The sequence below is a fragment of the Macaca thibetana genome, chromosome 14, assembly GCF_024542745.1.
Source record: "Macaca thibetana thibetana isolate TM-01 chromosome 14, ASM2454274v1, whole genome shotgun sequence".
Taxonomy (NCBI): domain Eukaryota; kingdom Metazoa; phylum Chordata; class Mammalia; order Primates; family Cercopithecidae; genus Macaca; species Macaca thibetana.
In genome coordinates, this window is record NC_065591.1 from 35,269,049 (window position 1) to 35,287,224 (window position 18,176).

An 18,176-nucleotide genomic window follows, 5' to 3' on the forward strand; every position below is an offset into this window, starting at 1 on the left:
ACTTCAGTCCATCAAACTTCTCAGAGCTAAAAGAGGAACTACATAACGAACGCAAAGAAACTAAAAACCTTGAAAAAAGAATGGATGAATGGATAACTAGAATAATCAATGCAGAGAAAACCTTAAAAGAACTGATAGAGATGAAAACTGTAACATGAGAACTATGTGACAAATGCACAAGCTTCAGTAACTGTCTCGATCAACTGGAGGAAAGAGTATCAGTGATTAAAGATCAAACTTATGAAATGAAGCAAGAAAAGTGTAGAGAAAAAAGGGTAAAAAGAAATGAACAAAGCTTTCAAGAAATATGGGATTATGTGAAAAGACCAAATCCACATCTGATTTGTGTGCCTGAAAGTGAAGGGGAAAATGGAACCAAGTTGGAAAACACTCTGCAGGATATCATCCAAGAGAACTTCCCCAACCTAGTAAGGCAGGCCAATGTTTAAATTCAGGAAATACAGTGAATGTCACAAAGATACTCCTCGAGAAGAGCAACTCCAAGACACATAAATGTCAGATTCACCAAAGTTGAAATGAAGGAAAAAATGTTAAGGGCAGCCAGAGAGAAAGGTCGGGTTACACACAAAGGGAAGCCCATCAGACTAACAGCAGATCTCTCAGCAGAAACTCTACAAGCCAGAAGAGAGTGGGGGCCAATATTCAACATTCTTAAAGAAAAGAATTTTCAACCCAGAATTTCATATCCAGCCAAACTAAGTTTCATAAGTGAAGGAGAAATAAAATCCTTAACAGACAAGTAAAAGCTTAGAGATTTTGTCACCACCAGGCCTGCCCTACAAGAGATCCTGAAGGAAGCACTAAAGATGGAAAGGAACAACAGGTACCAGCCATTGCAAAAACATGTCAAAATGTAAAGTCCATCGATGCTAGGAAGAAACTGCATCAACTAATGAGCAAAATAACCAGCTAATATCATAATGACAGGATCAAGTTCACACATAACAATCTTAACCTTAAATGTAAATGGACTAAATGGTCCAATTAAAAGACAGACTGGCAAGTTGGATAAAGAGTCAAGACTCATCAGTTTGCTGTATTCAGGAGACCCATCTCACATGCAGAGACACACATAGGCTCAAAATAAAAGGGATGGAGGAAGATCTACCAAGCAAATGGAAAACAAAAAGCTAGGGGTTGCAATCCTAGTCTCTGATAAAACAGACTTTAAACCCACAAAGATCAAAAGAGACAAAGAAGGCCATTACGTAATGGTAAAGGGATCAATTCATCAGGAAGAGCTAACTATCCTAAATATATATGCACCCAATACAGAAGCACCCGGATTCAGAAAGTAAGTCCTTAGAGACTTACAAAGAGACTTAGACTCCCACACAATAATAATGGGAGACTTTAACACCCCACCGTCAAAATTAGACAGATCAACGAGACAAAGTTAACAAGGATATCCAGGAATTGAACTCAGCTCTGCACCAAGTGGACCTAATAGACATCTACAGAACTCTCCACCCCAAATTAATAGAATATACATTCTTCTCAGCACCACATCCCACTTATTCCAAAATTGAACACATAGTTAGAAGTAAAGCACTCCTCAGCAAATGTACAAGAACAGAAATTATAACAAACTGTCTCTCAGACCACAGTGCAATCAAACTAGAACTCAGGACTAAGAAACTCAATCAAAACTGCTCAACTACATGGAAACTGAACAACCTGCTCCTGAATGACTACTGGGTACATAATGAAATGAAGGCAGAAATAAAGATGTTCTTTGAAACCAATGAGAACAAAGATACAACATACCAGAATCTCTGGGACACATTGAAAGCAGTGTGTAGAGGGAAATTTATAGCACTAAATGCCCACAAGAGAAAGCAGGAAAGATCTTAAAATCGACACCCTAACATCACAATTAAAAGAATTAGAGAAGCAAGAGCAAACGCATTCAAAAGCTAGCAGAAAGCAAGAAATAACTAAGATCAGAGCAGAACTGAAGGAGATAGAGGCACAAACAACCCTCCAAAAAATCAATGAATCCAGGAGTTGGTTTTATGAAAAGATCAACAAAATTGATAGACTGTTAGCAAGACTAATAAAGAAGAAAAGAGAGAAGAATCAAATAGACACAATAAAAAATGATAAAGGGATATCACCACTGACCCCACAGAAATGCAAACTACCATCAGAGAATACCATCAGCTCTACACAAATAAACTAGAAAACCTGGAAGAAATGGATAAATTCCTGGACACATGCATTCTCCCAAGACTAAACCAGGAAGAACTTGAATCTCTGAATAGACCAATAGCAGGCTCTGAAATTGAGGCAATAATTAATAGCCTACCAACCAAAAAAAGTCCAGGATCAGACGGATTCACAGCTGAATTCTATCAGAGGTACAAGGAGGAGCTGGTACCATTCCTTCTGAAACTATTCCAATCAATAGAAAAAGAGGGAATCCTCTCTAACTCATTTTACGAGGCCAATATCATCCTGATACCAAAGCCTGACAGAGATACAAGAAAAAGAATTTTAGACCAATATCCCTGATGAACATCGATGCACAAATCCTCAATAAAATACTGGCAAACCGAATCCAGCAGCACATCAAAAAGTTTATCCAGTATGATCAAGTGGGCTTCATCCCTGGGATGCAAGGCTAGTCGAACATATGCAAATCAATAAACATAAGCCAGCATATAAACAGAACCAAAAACAAAAACCACATGATTATCTCAATAGATGCAGAAAAGTCCTCTGACAAAATTCAACAGTCCTTCATGCTAAAAATTCTCAATAAATTCAGTATTGATGGAAAGTATCTCATAATAAGAGCTATTTATGACAAACCCACAGTCAATATCATACTGAATGGGCAAAAACTGGAAAAATTCCCTTTGAAAACTGGCACAAGACAGGGATGCCCTCTCTCACCACTCCTATTCAACATAGTGTTGGAAGTTCTGGCTAGGGTAATCAGGCAAGATAAATAAATAAAGGGTATTCAGTTAGGAAAACAAGAAGTCAAACTGTCGCTGTTTGCAGATGACATGATTATATGTTTAGAAAACCCCATGGTCTCAGCCCAAAATCTCCTTAAGCTGATAAGCAACTTCAGCAAATTCTCAGGATACAAAATCAATGTGCAAAAATCACAAGCATTCTTATACACCAGTAACAGAGAGCCAAATCATGAATGAACTCCCATTCACAATAGCTTCAAAGAGAATAAAATACCTACTAATCCAACTTACAAGTGATGTGAAGGACCTCTTCAAGGAGAACTACAAACCACTGCTCAGTGAAATAAAAGAGGACACAAAGAAATGGAAGAACATACCATGCTCATGGATTGGAAAAATCAATATTGTGAAAATAGCCATACTGCCCAAGGTAATTTATAGATTCAGTGCCATACTTGTTAAGCTACCAATGACTTTCTTCACAGAATTGGAAAAAACTGCTTTAAAGTTCATATGGAACCAAAAAAGACCCCGCATTGCCAAGACAATCCTAAGCCAAAAGAACAAAGCTGGAAGCATCAGGCTACCTGACTTCAAACTATACTACAAGGCTACAGTAACCAAAACAGCGTAGTACTAGTCTCAAAACAGAGATATAGACCAATGGAACAGAACAGAGTCCTCAGAAATAATACCAATATCTACAGCCATCTGATCTTTGACAAACTGACAAAAACAAGAAGTGGGGAAAGGATTCCCTATTTAATAAATGGTGCTGGGAAAATTGGCTAGCCATAAGTAGAAAGCTGAAACTGGATCCTTTCCTTACTCCTTATATGAAAATTAATTCAAGATGGATTAGAGATTAAAATGTTAGACCTAAAACCATAAAAACCCTAGAAGAAAACCTAGGTAAATGCCATTTAGGACATAGGCATGGGCAAGGACTTCATGTCTAAAACACCAAAAGCAATGGCAACAAAAGCCAAAATTGACAAATGGGATCTAATTAACCTAAAGAACTTCTGCACAGCAAAAGAAACTACCATCAGAGTGAACAGGCAACCTACAGAATGGGAGAAAATTTTTGCAATCTACTCATCTGACAAAGGGCTAATATCCAGAACCTATAAAGAACTCAATCAAATTTACAAGAAGAAAACAACCCCATCAAAAAGTGGGCAAAGATATGAACAGACACTTCTTGAAGACATTCATACAGCCAATAGACACATGAAAAAATGCTCATCATCACTGGCCATCAGAGAAATGCAAATCAAAACCACCATGAGATACCATCTCACACCAGTTAGAATGGCAATCATTAAAAAAATCAGGAAACAACGGGTGCTGGAGAGGATATGGAGAAATAGGAGCACTTTTACACTGTTGGTGGGACTATAAACTAGTTCAACCATTGTGGAAAACAGTGTGGCGATTCCTCAAGGATCTAGAACTAAAAATACCATTTGACCCAGCCATCCCAACACTGGGTATATACCCAAAGGATTATAAGTCATGCTGCTATAAAGACACATGCACACGCATGTTTATTGCGGCACTATTCACAATAGCAAAGACTTGGAATCAACCCAAATGTCCATCAGTGACAGACTGGATTAAGAAAATGTGGCACATATACACCATGGAATCACTATGCAGCCATAAAAAAGGATGAGTTTGTGTCCTTTATAGGGACATGGATGCAGCTGGAAACCATCATTCTCAGCAAACTATCACAAGAACAGAAAACCAAATACCACATGTTCTCACTCATAGGTGGGAATTGAACAATGAGATCACTTGGACACAGGAAGGGGATCATTACACCCCAGGTCCTATTGTGGGGAGAGGGGGGCAGGGATAGCTTTAGGAGATATACCTAATGTAAATGACGAGTTAATGGGTGCTGCACACCAACATGGCACATGTATGTATATGTAAAAAACCTGCACGTTGTGCACATGTACCCTAGAACGTAAAGTATAATAAAAAAAAAAAATATTTGAGTCACTATGTGCGTTACTGACATCTCCATAGAAAAGTGCTCAGTGGCGAAGTAGATGGGTAAAAACAAATATCAAAGCCAGAAAACTATCAGTAATTCAGCAGGGCAGTCCTGGGCTCAAGTCCTAATTCTTGAATCTGAATAAATTACTTAGACTCTCCGAACTTAATTTTGTCCGTAAAGTGAGTATAATGATAGTTTTTACCCATAAGGTTGTTGTAAGGATAAGCTAGGTAATGATGTCAAACACTTAGCACATTGACATATACTAAATGCTTAATTAAGGTTAGCTATGATTAGTAGGGCTACTGAACTATAATTTGCAAATATTTTTCTCCAGGTTTTTAAGCTATAGAGGGACTATCATATTGGGAAATTTCATGCTCCTTGGTCAGGGATGGTGCAGAGAAGCCTAAAGGAGAAGCCAATGATTGTAGAGTCACTTTTACTGTCATGTCTTTGACTATAAAGTCAAATGGAAATCTAGGGTTTCATCTGTATTTTTATTTTTTCTGTATTTATAACCATAAAATATAGACACACAACACACAGTCATCAATAAGTAACTGTATTAGTCAGGGTTCTCTAGAGGGACAGAAGTAACAGTGTATATGTATATATGAAAGGGAGTTTATAATTAAGGAGAATTGACTCACATAATCATGAAGTTGCATGATAAGCCATGTACAAGCTGAGGAGCAAGGCAGCCAGTCCAAGTTCTAAAACCTCAAAAGGAGGGAAGCTGACAGTACAGCCTTCAGTCTGTGGCAAAAGCCTGAGAGCCTCTGGCAAACAACTGGCGTAAGTACAAGAGTCCAAAAGCTGAAAAACTTGGAGTCTGATGTTTGAGGGCAGGAGGCATCCGGCACGGGAGAAAGATGAAGGCTGGAAGACTGAGCAAGTCAGCTTCTTTCACCTTCTGCCTGCTTTTTCTAGCCACGCTAACAGCCAATATAGGCTAGTGCCCGCTGACATTGTGGGTGGATCTTCCTCTCCCAGTCTACTGACTCAAATGTTAATCTCTTCTGGCAACACCCAGAAACACTGATACACCCAGAAACAATACTTTGCATCCTTCAATCCAATCAAATTGACACTTAATGTTAACCATCACAGTAACTTTTTAAAACATATGATATAGCAGGATTTTTTCATCCCATATTTTTTTTTTCCTTTCTTTCCTTCCTTTCCAGATGGGTTAATGCTATGTTGTCCAGGCTGGTCTCAAACTCTTGCCCTCAGTGATCTGCACATCTCTAACTCCCAAAGTGCTGGGATTACAGGCATGAGCCACTACACCAAGCCTCATTCCATAAAATTTCTATTGCTCCCTTGTGGACCCTCTCCTCTTTATGGTGATTATCCCCCATCTCCTTACCTAATCTGAGAAATGTACCCAAGCATTGTTCTACAAACATAGATCCATATAAAGGAAATAAATACAAGAAGAATTTAATTTAAATCTGACTCTCTTCCATCTCTCTAGGTATGTCTTACTTCCTTTTAAGCCTCTAATACTTTGATCATAAAACCATGCTGTTGTAGGGGAGGGATATGGTGGTGGTTAGATTATGGTTAACTCAGTCCTTACTAAAAATTCTTCCTGCCGGGCGCGGTGGCTCATGCCTGTAATCCTAGCACTTTGGGAGGCTAAGGCGGGCAGATCACAAATTCAGGAGATCGAGACCATCCTGGCTAGCACAGTGAAACCCCGTCTCTACTAAAAATACAAAAAAATTGGCAGGGCATGGTGGCGGGTGTCTGTAGTCCCAGCTGCTCGGAAGGTGAGGCAGGAGAATGGTGTGAACCCGGGAGGCAGAATATTGCAGTGAGCCGAGATCATGCCACTGCACTCCAGCCTAGGCGACAGAGTGAGACTCCATCTTTTTTTTTTTTTTTTTTTTTTTTTTTAAAAAAAAAAAAAAAACCTCTTCCTGCTGCTTTTGATCTTTTTAGTTGTTGGTTTTGTTTCAATTTTTTGTTCTATATTAAATGGGTCAGTTCAGCTCTTTCTCCTCATAAACACTAGGCAGTGTCCATAATTTAATCTTTAAAACTTGAAGCCATTTTGTTGTCTGAGAGGATCCTTTCCAATATGTATTCCTTACTACATGCAGACACCCTAGAGTTAGAGAAGGTGGTAGTGTAGGGCTAGGATATTTGTGATGAGGACTTGAAGAGGCCTAAAGTGTGTTGAGTGGGTTATAGTGAAGTGAGGGTCATCCTAGACCTGCGAAACAAACATAGGATTTGGAATCAGACACCCCAATGTATGAATTCTGCCTCTAGCACTTAATAAGCTTACCTTAAACAATTTAACCTTCCTGAGCCTTAGTTTTTTGCAGCTATTATTTGGGAGGTAAGAGTACCCACCTGAGTATTTGTCATGGGAATCAAGCCAGGCCATGTGTGTAAAGTGCTTGACATGGCACATGGCCCATGTGATGTCAAAGATATTGCAGCACTCATGATTATTACATTCATTTATGTCAGGTGCAGGGAAGAAAGCAATCAGGTTGCAATGAGGTGTAGTTTGGCTAGTTTAAAATTTGCTCTGAAGTGGAGCTATTTTCCTTAGAAGGAGATTCATCTCACAAAACTGACTCTACAGTGTGTGAAGAAGGCAAGGTGACTTTCAGCCTTCCTAGAATCTGGTGGCTTTGCTTGCAAATGGTGGCTGGCAAATGTTTTCCAGATTTTATGGACACACTGTCATTTGATGGTTTCTTAATAATTTTCCATTTCCTCAATGTGTGAAATAATAAACTATAGCTATTTGTTGGTCCATGGCAGGCCTATCTGTGATGTTGAGTAATTGCTTGGCACCCAGAAAAGATTGCCTTCTATATTTAAACATGTTTATCAATCATGCCTTCCAGACACCATCTGCCCAAGGAAGGCCACAACAAGTGGAGGTCCAGAGAAGAATGACTTTGGGAGGAAACCTTTCCCAGGAGCATAGAACAGAACCTATTTGGCTCTAATGATTGTTCAAGGTGGATAAGGAGAGGAGAAGAGAAAATGTGTGATCAGATATAACCCTTACCTGCTTATTAATTGAACAAGGCAGGTGCCAGGCTGCTCTGAATTCTGCTGGCAGGCTGCAGAATGAGCCATTTCCCCTGTTAATAAGTCCTTCAGTGCAGGAGACATCTCTAGCAAGCTTTATATGAAGAAATAACAAAAAATTCGATTAATATGAACCCTGAAGTTAACTTAAAAATTTCCTTAGCCTATTCTAAAAGTGGAGGGTTGAAAGCAAGGATAAGAAAAGGAAAAACAAACAAAAAAATGAAACAAACAAACAAAAAAGTAGAAAATTGAGCCCACTGATATTAGGAATTAAAGAGAACATTTTCTGGGTTTTGTCTGAATTCCTTAGCCTGGTATTCAAGGTTACTCTCATGTCCACATGCCCTACCTGGGACATGGCCTCTGTAGCCTTGGTACCAGTTGCACCTGAACCCCTGGAGTGAGGCTGGTGGGGCAGCAGGGAGGGGAGTTGGAGGCTTATTTCCCATTTCTCTGATTCTTTTCATAATTATCCTCACAGATATTCTCATTTCTGTTTATCATCTAAGACCCAAAGAAGGTGTGGAGAACTTGCCCAAGAAATAAGTTAGTGAGTGACTGAAGTAGGACTTAATCCCACTCACAACCTATTTGCTTTCATGTCTTCTTTCTCCTGCTTATCTGAAAGATCCTTGAGGGCAAGGTTAGCTATTTATTTAAGATTTACTGCTTATTCTTTCTTAAAAATAATATGCATACCAAACAGAATATTTGATAATAAAAGCCAAAGAAATTAAACTTTCATAGACTTTTCACTAATATTTGGTTTATGTGCTTCTGTGTGTGTGTACATCATTACACCATTTGAAAAGTTACATAATTGCTAAGATTATGTTTACTTGATTCAGACAGATCTAGACCTCGGTCTGAATTTCTTACTGTAGTGTTACATAGGGCATATTGACCCTCAGTTTTCTTCTCTGGGGAAATGTGTTTCTCACTTGGTATTTCTTTGCTTATGATGTGGGAATAATACCTATTTCACAAGTACTTTCTGAGAATTGAATCATATTGTCTATTTAAAGCACATAGTAGCCCATTTGATTAGATATTGTTATAATAACAGTGATTACTGTGGTAATAATTATCAAGAATATTTTCCTTGTCAATAAATATTCCTCTACAATAGTATTTCTCAATGTTTGGTTCATTATTGCCTACAAAAGAAGCTGTCTAAAACATTTTCTACCTAATTGCTTCCTCCATGGAATTTTAATACCACAGATACATTGTATATCTGTTTGTGCACTTATTTATATCTGTGCATTTTATATAGAAAGAGCAGGATTTTTAACTCCCCCAAAGCATCAATTTTAGTGCCTATTGAGAATGCATGTGGCATAACATGATTTATAACAGTTACATGATCTTCTGTTAAATAGATAAGCTGTAATTTAGATAATCAAGACTAATATTGAATATTTGGGTTATTTAAATGTTTCACTATTTTTAGCTACATTGTAATTAACATTGTACATAATATATTTGCAGATAAAAACATGTTTGTATGTCTGATTTTTCTTAGGATAAATTCCTCAAAATAAAAAATCTTGACCAAAGGTTATAGATTTTTAAAGTTATCTTTGAAATATTTTGTTAAACTACTCTTTAGAAGTGTTGATACAAAACTACACTTTAATTAGCAGTATCTGAATGTGGCTATTTCACTAAATTTTATTTAAATGGACTATTAAAATACATAATTTTTTATCATTTCTACAAATGTCAGCAAAGTTTAGTTTTGAATCTAATTGCATCCCTACTGCACCTGATGTTCGTCTAACCTCATGGCACGGCTCATATGACCTGTCAGGGTTCAACTCCAGACTATTACTTCCTACAGGACCCTCCAGACCCCTGAATGATGAATACAAAGCAGCTCCCGATCCAATCCACCCATTTAATTTCTTTCATGTTCCTTCCTGTGTGTTCTACTCGGTGGTGGGATGTCAAGGTTAGACACCAAGAGTCCTAACTGATTCAATAGAAACAGCCATATTTCTATCCAATGGCACTTCCATTTTCAATTTGTGTTCCAGTTCCAATTCAGACCTATTTCTTCTAGCCACAAAGAACAAAATGTAATATTTGCCATTGACACAGCTCTGAAACTAGATTAAAGAAAGATATGGAGTAAAAGACTGCGCAGAGATAAAAAAATTTTTTTTCTATCAAGTTCAGTGTTTATTTTTTTGGGGGGAAGCATTTGTTCCTACGTCAAATGTTTGTTGTGCACCTAAACACACAGTAGTTCTAGTTTCTGCAAATATAATAAGCTAAGTAAATGCTGTCACATTCATATCGATTGAAAAATCTTATATAGTAGCAACAACCCCAATTCAAGAAAGTAGTACCAGCTTAGGCTGGCAAATAAAAAAGGAAAGAGTGGAACAGAAAAATGTGGATCATACAAGAAGAAAAATGGAAACCTTGCTAAAACATTGGTCTGCTAAGCATTTTCATTAGTTCCTTAGAGAAGAGAGAAGTGAAATTTGACAGGATCACACTGTAAATCTTTTGTAGCTTGTTTTATTCGTTTTTCTTTTTCAGCTCTGGTAAAATGTAGGTCATTCTTATTTCACAGTGAGAACACAGTCGTTCTTAACAAAACCTTTTGTGGACTTCATAAATCTCTGAATTAAATAACTTTTTCATGTGTTTTTATACTTAGCTACCTGAAGTACTGGGAGTACTGACCTGACAATCTGATAGTGAAGATTCTGGTGCTCAGTGAGCCAAATCAGAAAGTAGTTCCTCATGTACACATGGCCTTAAGGCTCATTTTATGCTGAGTGTGTCATGTGTTGAATAGGCAGAAGCTTTGAATATCCATGTGTTTTGGCTGGGTTCTTCCTAATTATCATTGTTGAGAAGACATCCCTCAATCTCCCGATCCAATTCAGCTGACCTCCCTTTGATGTTTTAAAACATCTTAGAACATACCTGTCCTAACACTGATTTCCTAATGACTACCATTTGACTTCTCCCTTTTCCCAGCTAGATGGGGACTTCCCTGAAACATTAACTATAATATTGTTTCTCTATCACGAGCCTATAGCACAATCTAACCACGGTAGTTACTCAGTGTAGATTTTTATAAAAGGAAGGAAAGAATGAGGGAAAAGAAAAACAGGTAGGTTCTGGGGCAGATATTCAATCTGGTATGGTATCCTGCTAAACCTGTAGCTCTGACTTAGGTCGATGCTGAAAAGTCACTGTGACCCTCAGCCACCAATATCTTCTACTTGCCAAAGCAGAAAAAGGATATCAACAGATTTTAGAAATCTTCCTCATATTGTATTTACTTGTTTCCTTTTTTTAAAATACAAAATTTATTGAGCAGTTATTACATTCTAAATATAGGGCTCTAGATGCTGTGATACCACCATCTGCAGCATACCTCACAATCATGCTGTAAGGTAAGTATCATTGTCCTCACTTCACCTAAGAGAGAATGAAGGCTTATAGAAGATAAAGAACTAGCCCAAGTGCACATGACTGTTAAATGTGATGGCCAAAATGTCTCACCTTGTCCTAATTTGAGAGTCCACTTAACTACCAAACCTGTGATTCTATCTCGAGTCACATACACATTCCGTTCAATCAGCATTTCAGTGAGCTTCTAAAGGGCTGTGGAACTTCAAACCTACATGACTTATAGGAAGACATCATTATCACCTTTATGACTCTCTGTGTGGCTGCACATGGCTCTTAAATTATTTGGCTTCAGAGAAAAAAAACATGTGAAATAATATCTGAGCTTTTGTGTCTGAGAGTGATAAATGAGAGAAAGGCGGGGAGGGATAGAGAAAGGTAGGGGAGGAAAAAGACTTTATACTTTTCTCTTTGGAAACATTTACTTAAAATGAGCTTAAAAACTCCTTTCCTATCTTTTCCTTTAGCTGCATTTATAGTAGAGGAATCAATTATTGTTGTGGATAAGTGAGTCAGCGGTTAGGGGGCCAGCAGAGGTCGGATCATTGCAGTACAAGACCTCCTGGCCCCTGGGAAGAGTCCACCCAAACCGTGTGAGTAGAGAACTCTCTGTCTCTCTGTTGTTCTCAGCAGGAATTCTTCTGTCCTCAACATTTTCCTGCTTTATGAGATCACAGATGTGGGGGTCAGATATTTCAAGACCCTGTGTTCTACACAAAGGTACTGCATTTTTCCTTTACTGCCAGATTCCTTTGTGGATAGACACATTTTCTCTTGTACTTTTAATGGAAATTCTGCAGGAAAATGTAATAGAATATATTTAGTCTGCCCTTGGTTGGTATTCAATATATATATATCATTTTATCATTTATAAGGATGATAAAATTAACCTTTCTGTTTTTCCCAGAAGCTACTTTGTGTATATAATATTGGTAGTTTCTCCATGGGGTGGGGGGAGTTTGATCAACAAAGGGATATAATTCTAAGATATGAGGTTTAGAGATCCTCTTTCATCACTCTATTTTTATATATAGCTCTTTGCAGGCGAAGCCCATGTTCAGATCTGAATCTCTCAATACGACTTACACAGGGGCTTTCCACATCCAGTGCTTACAGTTTAAAAAATTTAATTTGGAATGAAAATTTCGAATTTTAAAACGATGTGGCAACTAGAGGAAGTTATATATTTATGTGGGGGAGGGGGTAGGTGGTTTGTAAAAGAGATTGTTTTGTTTTGTAGTATGCAAAGTTAAGTTTCTCCAGATAGAAATGGTTGGAGCTTCTGTAACCATCTTTAAGTTTTCTAGAAATTCATATTATATATGTTATTTTTGTTATAAATTATAAAATGAATTATACATAATTTATAATCTTCAAATGTAGGAGCAAAAGTAATCTAAAAGGGAGGCTTTGATATCATGAAAAGATTTAGCATTATATCAAACCCTGAGATTTTTTTTGTTTTTCTGGTAGAGAAAGCGGCAGACAATTGTGTGTAACTTGGCATTTTGGTCTGATAGCAAAATTTAGCATTATATCAAACCCTGAGATTTTTTTTGTTTTTCTGGTAGAGAAAGCGGCAGACAATTGTGTGTAACTTGGCATTTTGGTCTGATAGCAAAACTTGGTAATAAGTTTTTCTGTTGCTGCCTGTGAAAGCTTTGATGCCTTGGGGGCTATTTTCCTCAGGGAATAGTAACACCTGATAGTAGGAAACGGAAACAGATAAAATCCTGGTTTTTTAAAAAAAAAAGTCTTCACACTGGAACAAGTTAACAATTCAATTCAGAAAACCACATTAAAACAACATTAGAAGTATGACTCAACCAAGTAAGGTCTAAGGTCAAAGCCGTGACACATTATCTTTTGCTAATTTGTGAATGCAAAATTCCTCAGGCACGAGGGACATTTCTACCAGTGAAAGGCTTTCTGGGCTTGCGTGTAGCATAGACTCCAATGATTAAGTTTGAGTTCCTGATTAAGTGACCCCTGTAACATTATGTTAGTGGTTGATTTAGACTCATTCCTTCTGTTTGTTTTCATTCACAACTCTGTGTGTGTGTGTGTGTGTGTGTGTACGCACATGACTGTGTGTTCTACAGATGTTCATGTTCAGAGGCATTTTTGATGTTTCATTTTCAGTTGTGATAGCTAAGTTGATGTCTTGTACTGCTGACCCAGAGGCTGGCATTGCCCCAAAAGTAGAGTCGGGGAATTCCCACAAGTGAGCGCTCCAGCCATCTTGATGTGGTGCTGATTGGGGTTCCAGAGAAAGAAATGTGAAGCCCCAGGATGATTTATCAGGGGAACTTATGCACAGAATGCTGCTGAATGTCCTCGTGATGGACGACAGTGAGAGGATAGGAATGTTCTACCGTGGTCTGCCCCCTATGAGCAGGTATGGAGTATATATGAAGGCTTAAGGAATTCGGCTCAGGGTTGCGGCCAGTTTCTTTCAGTGTTTTGGACAACAATCTGGATACATTTATGAGTGCCTGGGAATGTTCAAGGCCCTGGTTTGAGTTCAAGCCTACTGGGAAACACCTGCAGCTGGCTGGGCACTTTGCGATTTTTTAGTCATGACGTAGAAAGAAAGCAGGGGGAGCTAGGGGACCCTACAGATATGACCAGGATGACTGCTTTAGTGGAATTTTGTGTTCTCAGGATAATATAAAAACTCAACTCACAACCAAGGAAACTTGAAATGACCTGGAAAAACATGTGTCTTTAAAAAATTCTATCAAAGGAAGAAAACTCCAAATTCTAATTCAGAGGCTTTCTATGTTGAAGTATAGACTTTTATGTCCACATATCTCCTAAGAAGATTATATGATGGTTTATTTGAGAATGAAGATATTTTATTTTTTCTTAAGAGAAGAATTATGACACTGTATACCACCTTGTGAAGCTTAAAAGCAAAACAGAATATATATTCTCCTAACCATTTGTAGTTAGAGATTGGTTTTATAAAATAATTATTTAAAAATTATGACTATTTGTAATAGAATTTCTATTTTCATATGAGGAATAAATACTTGTTCTTCAAATTCTTAGTTGAAATATGAAAGTATAAATGGCAAATTATATACTTTTTATGAAAGAAAATTCTGAGAAGTCAGGTGAAGTTACCCAAACAAATTAGAACAAAACAGTTATTGTAGGACTGGGAACAAAATTAAAGTCTTAGCCCTACTGGGGATGGATTGAAATATGTTTTTGCTGTTTTCTGTGCTAGCCTGTAGGGTCTGCATATAGCAGTCCTACAAAATGGGCTGTGTAATGGAGATGGGAGTGAATAATTCAATCCCATCAAATATGACATTCATAGAGTTTGATAAAAATTAACAGTCCTTTCTTTTAGCATCTGCACCATGTAAATGTTGGAAAGGCAACAGAAGGGGGAATGAAGCTTCATATTTGCCTTTATGTAGTTTATAATTTAGGCAATGAGAGAAAGGAACTGATATATATTAGGTAATATGCAGTAGACTGAAGATGTCTATATTCTTATTCCTAGAACCTGTAAATATGTTATATTGCATGTAAAAAAGACTCTGCAGATGTGATTAAACTATGGGTCTTCATTTGGGATGTTTATCCTGGAATATTGAGGAGAGCTCAAATGTGATCACAGGCTCCTTATCAATGAAAGAGGGAGACAGGAAAGTCAGAGGAGATGTGACTGTGGAAGCAAGGTTTGCAGTAATGTGGGACTGTGAGCCAAGGAATGTGGGCAGCCTCAGGATGATGGAAAAGGAAGGGAAATGGATTCTTCCCTAGAGCTTCGAGAATAAGCATAGGCCTGCCAGCCCTTTTAAACTTCTTGCCTTCTAAGATAGTAAGTTTGTGTTATTTTGAGCTACTACTGCATGTGAGGTTACAGCTGTTAATTGTTATAGCACCAATAGTTAATTAATCACTATTATATATCAACTATATTTCCCATTAATACTATGAAAAGGTATCCCTTTGAAGTAACTCAAACTGTACTCAGAAGTAAAAATTTCTGCAAGCCATGCATTTACTAGACAGCAAAGCAAAAATTTAAACTCTAGAAACAAATTCTGAACTATACCAAAATGGAGGTATTTTGAATTAAGGATAAATAATAATCAAGGATATCACTATTTGCTAAATTACATCACAAAGGCAAAGAAGTTAAAGGAAAATGACATTGGGTTGCAGAATATATCTGAATGTTCCATAAAAAAGAATGCTTTTGGTTAATTCTAGAGGGGTGGCAAAACTTCACTAGGCAGAGGGAGCGAATATGCAGAAGTAAGTATGGCCAACAAGTGAGTGGGCAGGAGGTTGATTAACTGGATAATTAAATGTAAATTATATCTTGGGGAGTAATAGGTAGATCATAGGTAGGGAGGGTGATTTCAGTTCATAAAAAATGTCAGATCCAGATTTCAAAGTTTTTATTTGATTTAGAAGACAAAAGTAATTAATGGATCTGAGTTGTTCATGAAACATTTCTGTTGTAATCATTTCTAATCATTTCAACTTAAAAAAGGCTTACAATTTTTAAGTCATAATATTGAAGATTGGTCTTCTAGCAGCTTATAAGAAAGACTGAAATCTGTACAACTGAGGGCTATTGAAGTAATCCAGCCATGATATGTCGAGGGCCTGAGTGAGGGTGGAGTAGGTGGGAATTTAGGCTCCCTAAATATTTATGAATATCATGTTGAAGAACTAACAAAAATAAATCACAGATGAATTGATAGTTTTGAGTCCAATTTCCCAAGCAAATAGTTGGATCAATGAAAAGGTTATGGAGATGAATTTGGGGAAAGAGGAAAAATTAATGGGTTGGATTTTGAAAATGTTGTTTTTGATGTTGACAAAACATGTAAGTGAAAATTTTCACTAGTCATCTTAAAAAAAAAATAAGTTTTGGGAATCAGGCCAAAGGATACAAATGGAGGTATGGTTTGAAAGGTCATAGGCTACCCTGAACTGACATTTCTAGGACAAGACTGTAAAGAAACAAGGAAATAAAACAATGCATTGAGTATTGGAGAACGGCAGAATTTAGGTGTAGGACAAAAAAATTGAGTGATACACAGAGAAGCTGATTGAGATGAAGAGGAAGAATCAGATTTTGTGAAGGGTAGATGCCAAGGTATGGGGGAATTTCAAAAATGATGGGTAAAGTCAAATACAGCAAAAACTTCGCAGCAAATCAGCCTGAAAAATGCCACTGGATTCTGGGATTCTACAACAGGAGAGTTGTTGGTCAACCATGAAAAGGAAATATAATTAGGTTGGAAACAGTACACTAGATTAAGGAGCATAGGAGGGATTTGAGAAAATTACCACAATTTACTCAATTTGCAAGTAAAAAGAAGACAGAAGAGTAGTAGAGAAGGCACTAGAGTTAATTTCCAATAACTTCTTTCTCTCACCTTCCCTCTCTTTACGTGTGTGTATGTATGTTTATAGATACATAAACAAATATGTATTTGTGCAGATATTGATATGTTTTCAGGTGTTTGTGTATATGTGTATACATACATAAATACATATAGACACACATACTTCAAAGAGCAGTTAGGAGCTGTAGGAGAAGCTAGAGGGAAGAGGTAAATAGAAATGAGGTTTAATGGCAATATAAGCAACAAAAATGCCTTTTATAGTATGAGTATACCTTGAACACAGTCCTAAGGAATTTCCATGACCTAGAAGAAAATCTGTTATTTTTATCTCTTGTCTTTACTACATTTTCAAAGGATAAGAATGTAGTATTACAAGTCTTGGGGCCTTCTGTTCCCTATACATTTAATGCTCATTAAAAATTTGTGGTCTATATGAATAAGTGAATTATGTTTATTTGAAGTATTGCTTTAAAGAAATACAAAAATACATTCTCTGGTAAGGGAAAATAACCTTAACTTGTACTCACACCATTTTAAATAGAGTTTTGAAACCCAGAGGATTTATAATAACAGAATGTAGACCACTTATTGAGAAGTCGCAGAGCCATTTTAATCTAATACAAAGGGCCACTAGTGGGCCAGGAGTTCTCTGGCAAAAATATTTGTGTTTATATTTCTCATCAGGACAATATACATGGACTCCCCTAGCTTCTCTTCCTTTCTCTTTGCCAATGTAAATTAACTCAACATTGCTTAAAATCATGTGTGCTATTCTCTATAAAGGAAAGGAAAAGGAGTTGGGGGTGAGTTGAGTTGCATTTGTCAGATGCCTATTTGTGCTAGTATTTTAAAAGATAGGCTATATAATCTTCACAACTCTTTGAGGCAAGCGTCTTTTTATTGTTGTAAATTACATGTAACATTTACTATTTTAACTATTTCAAGTGTATAATTCAGTTGCATTAATCATCACTCTCCATTTCCAGAACTTTTTCATCATCCAAAACAGAAACTCTTTATCCATTAACCAACTCACCACTTCGGCCTTCCCTCAGCCCCTGGTTACCTCTATCTTATTTTCTGTCTCTATAAATTTTTCTACTCTAGTTAGCTCATATAAGTGGAATGGTACAGCATTTGTCCCTTTTTGTCTTGTTTTATTTGGCATAAAATTTTAAAGTTTCACTCATGTTATAGCATGCATCAAAATTTCATTCCTTTTTATGACTTAGCAATATTCCATTGTATGTATATACCAATTTTTATTCATCTGTTGATATTTGGACTGTTGTCACCTTTTGGCTATGGTAAATAATGCTGCTATGAACA